Here is a 10,375-nt window from a genome sequence, read left to right on the forward strand (position 1 = left end):
ATCTCTAGATTTAGGGAATTGGGGTAGATGGTCTAATGTCCCCTCCTACTAGCTCCGAGATTGACTGTTTTTGAAAAAGAGATGACATATAAGAATGGAAATCCATAAGCACAAGCACTTCTTCCCTCGTTCATTGCCCTTTTCTAATTCCCCCTCCCTACTTTCCAGTTTGGAGATATATGTCCATTCCTCTAGCACTTCCTCTTTTTCACAAATCCCTTTTAGCAGATTGTAGAAACCTGTAGATCCTTTCTCAGAAGAACTATATTGATTTTATATATACTGATCATATATAATATATATTCTATATATATATTTAAATGTTTAGGATAAAATAAATGATTACAAAGGAAAACTATCTTGAAAAAAAACTATCTCGAATCACTTTTTTAAAAAAATAAGTTCATGGAACCCAGGTTAATATCTCTACCTCAAGACCTTTTCCTCTGTTCCTCACAATCCTCTAATCATTTCTGTGCCCTTTGCACTAACCCTCAGCAGATAGTCTGTAGGTTTTATTCTCCTGGGCTATATGTCCCTTGTAATTGGTCTGACATTGCCTGGCAGTGGTCTGCAATTAAATCTGCCATTTCTTCCAGGGTCCCTTTCAGTCTCCTTATTGGCTTTACTTTTGGTGTGCCTTGATCTTCAGTTACTCTGGAGCTCTGGCTGAAGGCGCTAGGTCCCTGTATATGACATAGCTGTGAACTACCTGGTTTCTGAGGACAGCTGGGACCCTTAACCTTGTTACTTTTTCTCTCTAGATAGGTAATATTTCCCCCAGTGGTGTGTAGCCATTCTTAGATCTATGCCACAATGGACAAGACAACAAGAAGCTGTGTGTGTGTGTGGTTTGTGTGTGTGTGTATTTCTAATGTCCCTGACTGTGCCTATATCTGTCAAAATTCTTTCCTAAGTGATACGATTGAAGTCATAGTTCGAGTTTGGCCCATTAGCTTACTGTGTGGACCTAGGGGTATCTCATCCCCTCTTTGGGCTTCAGGTTCTTCGTCCATTAAAAAAAGTGAGGAAGTTGGACTAAAGGTCCCTGAAAGATGTAAAATCCTGATAAAGCTCTCAGAACTCACATCACCATCACTTCCAAAAAAAAACCCCTCCAAATAACTCCATAGGACAATTCCTGGAGCAGCAGAACCCACAAAAGAATGGGCTGAGATCATTTTCCAGACAAAGACAGATTAGAAGGCCAGCAGGAGGGGGATGTTGTGCCAGGGTGGGAGTGGAACCCAACTCCAAGGTCACACTGACACAGATCCAGTCCCAGGCAGGCTTCACCAGAGAAAAAGATGCCCAGAGCCTCTGAATCAGCACCAGTGTCTTCTGGAACTAAACTCACAGTCTGGTGAGAGGGCTGAGCAGTTGACTGTGGGGAGATTACAGGGGTCTCTGCTGGCACTGAGGAAGAACTTGGGTGTTTCACCTCTGCTGGGAACCAGGAAGTAGGCTTGAGTGATGGTGGCCCAGATAGGGGAGGGGTGCGGGCTCATCAGAGCTAACAACCACAGCACACAAAGTTTTGTCACCTGGTTAATTAGCAAGTTGGCCTGGGTTTATCTACAGACCAGAGAACAGGCCAGATGAGTGAAGAACTGGCCCCTCCTTAAATCTTACCACCTGGGACCCCCTGAAGCTTGGGACAGTGCAGCTTGGATATAGTGCCCCACTTTAAGAAGGAGTTAAAAGTCAAGTAAAAGACAGGCAATATGAGCAGACAGAAAAAAGATGAGGACCATAGAAAGTTTCTGTAGTGGCAAGGAAGATCGAGGTGCACCCTCAGAAGAGGACAGCAACATCAGGGCTCTTACATCCAAAGCTTCCAAGAAAAATATGAATTGGTCTAAGACCAAAGATGCACTCAAAAATGACTTTGAAGGTAAAGTAAGAGAGGAAAAAATGGAAAGAGAAATGAGAGTGATGCAGGAGGGTCATGGAAAAAAAGTTAACAGATTGAAAAGCCAAATGGAAAAGCTCTCTGAAGAAAATAATTGCCTAAGAATTATGATTGAACAAACATAAACTAGTCACCTTATGAGAAACCAAGACACAATAAAGCAAATCCAAATGAATAAAAAAATAGAGGGCAATGTGATATATCTTCTTGGAAAAACAGCTGACCTGGAAAATAGATCCAGAAGAGATAATTTGAAAATTATTGGATTACCTGAAAACAATGATCAAAAAAAGAGCTTAGACATCATCTTCCAAGATATTTTCAGGGGAAATTGCCCTGATATTCTAGAAGCAGAAGGTAAAATAGAAATTGAAAGCATCCACCTATCACCTCCTGAAAGAGATCCCAAAATGAAAACTCCCAGGAATATTATAGCCAAATTCCAGAGCTCCCAGGGCAAGGAGAACATATTGCAAGCAGCCCAAAATAAACCATTCAAGTACTGTGAAGCCACAGTCAGAAAAGCACAAGATCTAGAAGTTTCTAGATTAAAGGATCAGAGGGCATGGAATATGATATTCCAGAAGGCAAAGGTATTGGGATTACAACCAAGAATCACCTATCCAGCAAAACTGAGTATAATCTTTCAGGGGGGAAAATGGGACTTCAAAGGGAAAAAAAGGATTTTCAGGTATTTGTGATAAAAAGAACTGAACTAAATAGAAAATTTGACTTTCAAATACAAGACCCTAGAGAAGCATAAAAAGGTTAATAGGAAAAAGAAATTAAGAGGGGTGTTAAAAGGTTAAATTGTTTACATTCCTACATGGGAAGATGATACGTCTAACTCATAAGAAATTTCTCAGTATTAGGACAAAGGATAGAAATAAATTTAGATAGAGGGCACAGGTGGGAATTGATTATGAAGGGATGATGTTTGTAATGCCTTTTTTTATATCTTTTTTTGGTAGGGTGGTTAGAGGTGGGTGACCTGCCTGGGGTCATCCAGTGGGTATCTTGTGTCTGAGGCCAGATTTGGGCTCGGGTCCACCTGGGTCCAGGGTGGGTACTTTGTGCACTATGTCACCTAGCCACCCCATGATGACATCTTTAGGGTAAAATTGAGGGGTGAGAGGAATGAACTGGGCAGGGGGAAGGGGACAGGTAGCATGGGGTAAAATCCCACATGAAAGAAGCAGAAATGGGCTTATGGAGTGGGGGGAAGAAAGGGGGAGGAGCAGGGCAGTGAATGAGACTTACACTCATCAGAATTGGCTCAAAGACCTTAATCTCATCAGAGTTGGCTCAAGGAGGGAATAATATACACACTCAACTGGGTTAGGTAATCTATCTAACCCTGCAGGAAAGTAGGAAGGGAAGGGGATAAGGAAGGAGGGGTGAAAGAAGGGAAGGCAGATTGGGGGAGGGGGCAGTCAAAAGCAAATCACTTTTGAGGAGGGATAGGGTAAAAGACGCTAGAAAATATTGAAGTATCATGGACAAGGGATTAGGATGGAGGGAAACAGTTAATATTAACTGTGAAAAAATTTTTGAACCAGAAGCGAGAGTAATGTAAGATGATGATGAAAATGATTGATTGATTCATGGATTGTTGATGATTGGATGAAGATTGGGGTTGATTGGTGACAATGAGGATGGATTGATGATGATGAGAATTGATTTATGATGACAAAATGTATGATACTTACTTTGGTGGACTATTGTGAAGAAAATTCTTTGTCAGGTATAAGGTACTATATAAATGCTATCTATTACTGTTGTTGCAAGAATCAACCTCATTGTAAGGAAATATCTCTTTAAAGTACTATATAAATGTAGTTTACTATAAAAAATGATCAGGATGCTATCAGAAAAACCCAGAAAAACCTACATCAGCTGATGCAATGTGAAATGTACTGTATACAAAATAACAGCAATTCTTTAAGATGATCTGCTGTGAATGGCTTGCTTATTTTCAGCAATGATCCAAGACAACTCTGAAGTACCTATGAAAAATTCAGTTGATCTACAGAGAGAGAACTGATGGTGTCTGAATAGATTGAAGCATAATTTTTATTCATTTGTTTGTTAGTTCCTTTATCTGAAGTTTTGTTTTTGTCTGTTTTCTTTTACAACCTGGCTAATGTGGAAATGTTTTTTTATAACTGCTTCTGTATAGCTTATATTGAATTGATTGAGTTCTTGGTTGGGGGAAGAGAGGGAGGAAGAGAATTTGGAACACAAAGTTTAAAAAAAATTGATTTCAAAATTTGTATTTACATGTAATTTGGGAGAATAAAATTTAATGGGAGAAAAATTAAAAATTAAATTAAATAAATGATTGCTTATTAAAAAGAAGTAATTTCTAATGGTTTATCTTTACACCAGGAAAAGTTAAAATTTGAGAAGGAAAAGAAAAAAGCAAGTGCAACTGTGATAGACTTAGCTCTTCTCAGCAATACAATGATCCAAGACAATTCCAAAGGACTCATGATGGAAAATGTTCTCCACATCCAGAAAAAAGAACTGTGGATTCTGAATGTAGATTGAACCATATTGTTTCTACTTTTTGGCTGTTTTTTTCTTTTTTTTGAGGTTTTTCCCTTGTGTTTTGAGTCTTCTTTCACAATATGACTAATGAAGAAATATGTTTAATGTGATTGTACATATATAACCCATATCAAATTGTTTTCTGTCTTGGGAAGGAGGGAGGGAAAAAAATTTGTAACTAAAAATCTTATGATAACAAATGTTGAAAACTATCTTTCCATGTAACTGGAAAGTAATAAGATACTTTTCTGATTTAAAAAAAGATACAAAATCCTATGACCCTATGGTAGGAGGGGGACAGCTTTATTTTGCCTTTTTCACAGGAGTCAACCTCTGCCTCTGTGCCTTTCAAATCTGGATAATGTAACAACTGGTGCTAAGATGTAAGATGAAGAGAGAGAAAGCAGAAAGGAAAGGTGAGATATAAGATACGGAAATAGAAGGAATGGAGGGCAGAAGAACCACAACAAATAAATGTTATGCTTGGGACAAATACAGTTGGTAGAAGGTATGATTATTGTTGCTGTTGCTGCTTCTGTTACTGTCCTTCGTTCTCGAAGAGGACCGATGACATCAGGAGGGTGATGTCTTGAGACACATGGAGCAGCTTAGTAGAGGACACTACAGTTATCCTTCTACATCATGACTTTCCCCACCATGGTTTTGCTATGTTGACATAAGACATATCAACATAAGAAATTAGATGGGAATTTGGGGAAATTTTTGCAGAAGCCACAGACCACACATGAAGGCCAACAGACAACACAGAAAAGGTTTAGAAACTCAAAAATGCATGAAATATATGTACGGTATTGTATAATATAACATATTTTATCTTTTAATGCCATAATAATTCAGACCTTCTCTGGTACAAAGGGAGGGACAAAAAGTTTTATGTGGATTTGCCAAATTAGGGGAGGTACAATTCCCCTAACCCCAGAAATGTGGAAGGGATAACTGTAGCTACAGATGCTCTTCTCCCAGGCAGTGACAGCCTACCCCAGAAAGACCAGGCCTTGCCTTCAAGGGGATTGGGAGAAAGACAGAAGATGAAAACTAAAGTGAAGACAAGCAGCCAGGCATGGTCAGTCATTTCCCCACAATTTGGGGGAATGGCAACGGCTATGAAGGGGAAGCATAGGAACCCAGGACTGTCAACACTGTGGGAAAAAACTCCATTCACCCCTAGTTACAGCTCTGGAAGCCATCAAGAAGAAAAGCAAGGGACAAAGTCCAAGACTGGCACCTTAACTCAGCATCCTAAGTGTGGGTCTAAGATTTGCAAGTTCTGAATGCAATTTCATCTGTTTATCCAATTATGATCAGGCTCTAGGAAATTGATCCACATTAACCCAATTCACAAGAATTGACTAAAACCAGAATGCCAATTGGATAATTTGTAATAAGGAGCATACCTTTCCAACAGAGGGAGAAATGTTTGTACACACTATTATCTATAGTTTCCCCCCTTTCCTTTATCAAGGCCCCTGGGAAACTGAATTAGTCAGGCAGTCAATAGTCAATAAACATTTATTAAATGTCTATTATGTACCAAGCACTGTGCTAAACACTGGATTATTCATCATTTGGATTATTAATTAATTGCTAATCAGTCACCAGAAGGTTGGCTTGTGAGGTTAGAGTTCCATTGCTCCAAAATAATACCATCTAATAAACACACTTTGACCATTAGATGTTTATACTTTATTTTAAATATTTTCCTTTTTTGAAAAATTGCACACCTCTAGAAGCAGGAAAGAATATGTTAGAGCTGAGAGATATGGGAAAGAACATTTCATCCAATGACCTTATTTTATTGATGAAGAAACAGAAGAAATGTGAGGTGACTTTCTGAAGATCATATAGTAAACTAATAGCAGAGTCAGTTTTAGAACTCAGGTTTTCCTAATTCCCAGTCCAGGGTCCTTTCCAATAAACTAGACAGATCTCTCCTTAGATTGCTATCACCTTAGTATGGGTACATTCATCATATATTTCCCTATCTAAAAGGGAGAGGGGGTATGAAAAAGAAAGATGAAGGTGACCTTTGCTTACATAGGCAGCTAGGTGATACAGTGCATAGAGCTGGGTTTGGGGTCTGAAAGAACTAAGTATCTACATCTACACTTAGTTACTGCATGACCTTGAGAAGTCGCTTAACCTCTGTCTACCTCAGTTTTTTAAGATCTAAAATGGGAATAATAATCTCCATTATCTCCCAGGGTAATTGGGAGGATAAAATGAGATAAATCTGTAATCCAATCCGTTCTGAAAGGACTGAGTGCATCTAATAGTATATAGAATTTGGGAAGATAAATATTTATATTTATTAAATTCATTATTTATATATAAATTACACTTACATGTAAATTATTAATATGGGCAGTTAGGGGGCTCAGTAAATAGAGTGCCAGGTCTGGAATCAGAAAGACCTGAATTGAAATCTGGCCTCAGTCACTTACTAACTGTGTGACCGTAGGCAAGTCACTTGACCCTATCTGCTTCATTTTCCTCATCTATAAAATAAGCTGGAGAAGGAAATGACAAACCACTCCAGTATCTCTGCCAAGAAAACCCCAAACGGGGGTCACAAAGAGTTGGACACAACTGAACAATGCCAGCCCAATACAGTAAGCACTAAATAAATGCTCATTGACTTGTATGTGACAACTTTTCCAATAACTGAAGAACATAACATATGTTCCCTAACTCTTCACTTCTTTTTTTTTTTTTTGTAAGGCAACTGGGGTTAAGTGACTTGCCCAGGGTCACACAGCTAGTAAGTGTTAAGTGTCGGAGGCCGGATCTGAACTCAGGCACTCCTGAATCCAGGCCGGTGCTCTATCCACTGCGCCACCTAGCTGCCCCTCACTCTTCACTTCTACAGGTTCCTCCTCTTCAGTTTCTTTAATCTGAAGTATGCCATGAGTGCCAATCCCTTTATCTTTCTTCTCATCTTCCTTTTAACACAATTCAGCTATTCAAGGTCATTACTAATGTGGGGACCAATTTTTAATTGGGGAGTGCTAGGTAAGCGGCTCGCTGCAATATTGGGGCAAGGAAGGAGAACAGCAGCCTCCCTCAAAACAAAATAAGATTTATTTTAAGAAGAATGAACTTTAAAAAAAAAACACAAACAGGATCAGTAGGATCAAAGGAAAGGAAATAAAATGGGGAAAGGGAAATTATAATACCTGAAAAAATACCACCACCCAGGAATCAGCTGAAAATACACAGCAGAATGCCTGTTGCTTTCCAGCTTCCACCTAGAATGCCCAATTCTCCTCCCCCAAACCTAGAAACACCCCACACAGCCCCAGCCAATGGGATGGCCACTCTGACAGTCACATGACTGGCCTCACTAGGCTTCCAATCATTATAATTTTGCCAGGCCCATGTAGGCGTGGGCAAGTGGTGATGACATGAGGTGCCAGAGCCCTGGCAATGGCTACAACCAGTGGGTGGAGCACGGTGCCGTTTGCGGAGCCCCAGGCCAGTGCACACCAAGGCATAAAAACCTCAAATAACAATTAATTCTTTACATTAAAACATGGCTCTCAAAACTGAACACAATACTCTGAATGTATTCTGTTAAAGCCAGGGTAGAGCGAGGTTGTCATCTCCCTTACTGTAGATTCTGTTTCTTCTAATGTAGCTAAAGATTGCATTGACTTTTTCAACTGCAGTGTAACCCCATTAACTCATATTGAGTTTATATTCCATTTAACCTCTAAAGCTTTTTTTCTCGCATCTGTGTAATTAATTTTCTGAACACAATTGCATATTTATATATATATTTCTTAATATTTCATATTTATATTTATCTCTTTATCTATATATGTGTATGTGTATATAGAGAGATATATTTACATATATATATATATATAATTTTTTTTATATTTACCTCTTGTCTTAGAATTTGATCCACTGCTCTACCTGAGATTTTTTTTAATCCAGATTTTGTCATTCAACACTTTAATTGTGTCTTTCAGCTGTTTATCATTGTCAAATTTGGTCAGTATGATATTTATCTTCACAGCCCATCACTCCGCAAAATCTGGACCATGTCCTCCCTGCTAGATTGGCAGAAAGACAAGAGAGCAAGATGAAATTACTTCTGTATGCCATCCTGGTGTGAGGATTCTAGGACTCTGATACCCAAAGGATCCTAGAGCCCAAGTAATGGTGGGTGATGCTTAAAGATATGAAACTTGGGCTGCACGATATAAAACTTGCAGGTATAGCCTGGACTAGTTTAAAATGTAATTGGGGGGCAGCTATATGGCACAGTGGATAAAGCATTGACTGGTCTTGAATTCAGGAGGACCTGAGTTCAAATCTAGTCTCAGACATTTGCCATTTACTAGCTGCGTGACCCTGAGCAAGTCACTTAACCCTCATTGCCCCGCCCCCCAAAAAAAGACATTTAAAAAAAATTTTTTTTTTAATGTAATTGGGAAATGTTTAGGGGTCTCTAGGTGGTGCAGTGGATAGAGTATAGAGCCTGGAGTCAGGAAGACTCATCTTCCTGAGTTCAAATCCAATCCCAGACATAGTAGCTGTGTGACCCTGGGCAAGTCGGCCCTGAATTCAGGAGTGCCTGAGTTCAAATCTGGCCTCAGACACTTGACACTTACTAGCTGTGTGACCCTGGGCAAGTCACTTAACTCCCATTTCCCTGGAAAAAAAAAACCTGTTTTCCTCTGTTTCCTCATCTGTAAAATGAGCTGGATCCCAAAGAAATAATAAAAAATGGGAAATGACCTACATGTATAAAAATATTTATAGCAGCTTTTTTGTGGTGGCAAAGAATTGGAAATTGAGGGGATGCCCATGATATGGAGAATGGCTGAACATTCTGTGGTATATGACTATGATGGAATACTACTATGCTATAAGAATGAATAGACAGGGGGCAGCTAGGTGGTGCAGTGGATAGAGCACCGGCCCTGGATTCAGGAGGACCTGAGTTCAAATCCGACCTCAGACACTTGGCACTTACTGGCTGTGTGACCCTGAGCAAGTCACTTAACCCCAATTGCCTCACCAAAAAACAAACAAACAAACAAACAAACAAAAAAGAATGAACAGACAGATTTCAGAAAAACCTGGAAAGATTTACATAAACTGATGCTGAGTGAAGTGAACATTGTACACAGTAACAGCAACATTGTGTGATGATCTACTATGATAGACTTAGCTCTTCTCGGCAATACAGTGATCCAAAGACAATTCCAAAAGACTCATGATTGCTCCATATTTGGGACTGCTTTCCCCAGGGACCTTGTAAATGTAAAGAAGGGAGAATGTACCTCAAGTTGGTGGGGAATGTCTTGTGCCTTCTGCTTTGAGTTTTAGCCTATTCCCTGCAAGGGAAAGCATATTCCACCCCCATCCCACCAGTTTATGGGAACAATTTTTTACTTCTGTCCTTGCTATACCTTCTCAGTAACTATTCCTTTATAAGTTAATTGATGTCAATTGGGAGATTGATATTGGGGTGATGTCAACTGCTTCTTTAATTTTGGGAGAGCACACCAGATGGGGGCTTTATGGTGATAATGTTAGAAGCTCCAACCTTCCCCTAGAATCTTGAGGGGAAGAATAGTCAGCTACTCCCTGGTAACTCAACCTGCCAGTGTTAGTGGAGTTTGAGAAAGTGGGTCCTTCAAATGCACCAAAGGGATCCTACTGTAAAGTTGCTATCTATCTATATTATCTAAAATATCTAATGAGTGGTCGCCAATGAATTATAAGCTTTAGCAAAAGTTTAGACTTTAAAGCATTTATTAAGGAGAATAAGAATTTGATGAAGAGAGAGAGAAAGAGGCCTATATTCCTACATCTATCTCAGGGAGCCAGCATCCCCTGCTCTGCTCCCCGCTGAGGTCCTCACAAAAGAGAGTGTGAGAG

Source organism: Dromiciops gliroides, chromosome 4 (assembly GCF_019393635.1).
Source record: "Dromiciops gliroides isolate mDroGli1 chromosome 4, mDroGli1.pri, whole genome shotgun sequence".
Classification (NCBI taxonomy): Eukaryota; Metazoa; Chordata; class Mammalia; order Microbiotheria; family Microbiotheriidae; genus Dromiciops; species Dromiciops gliroides.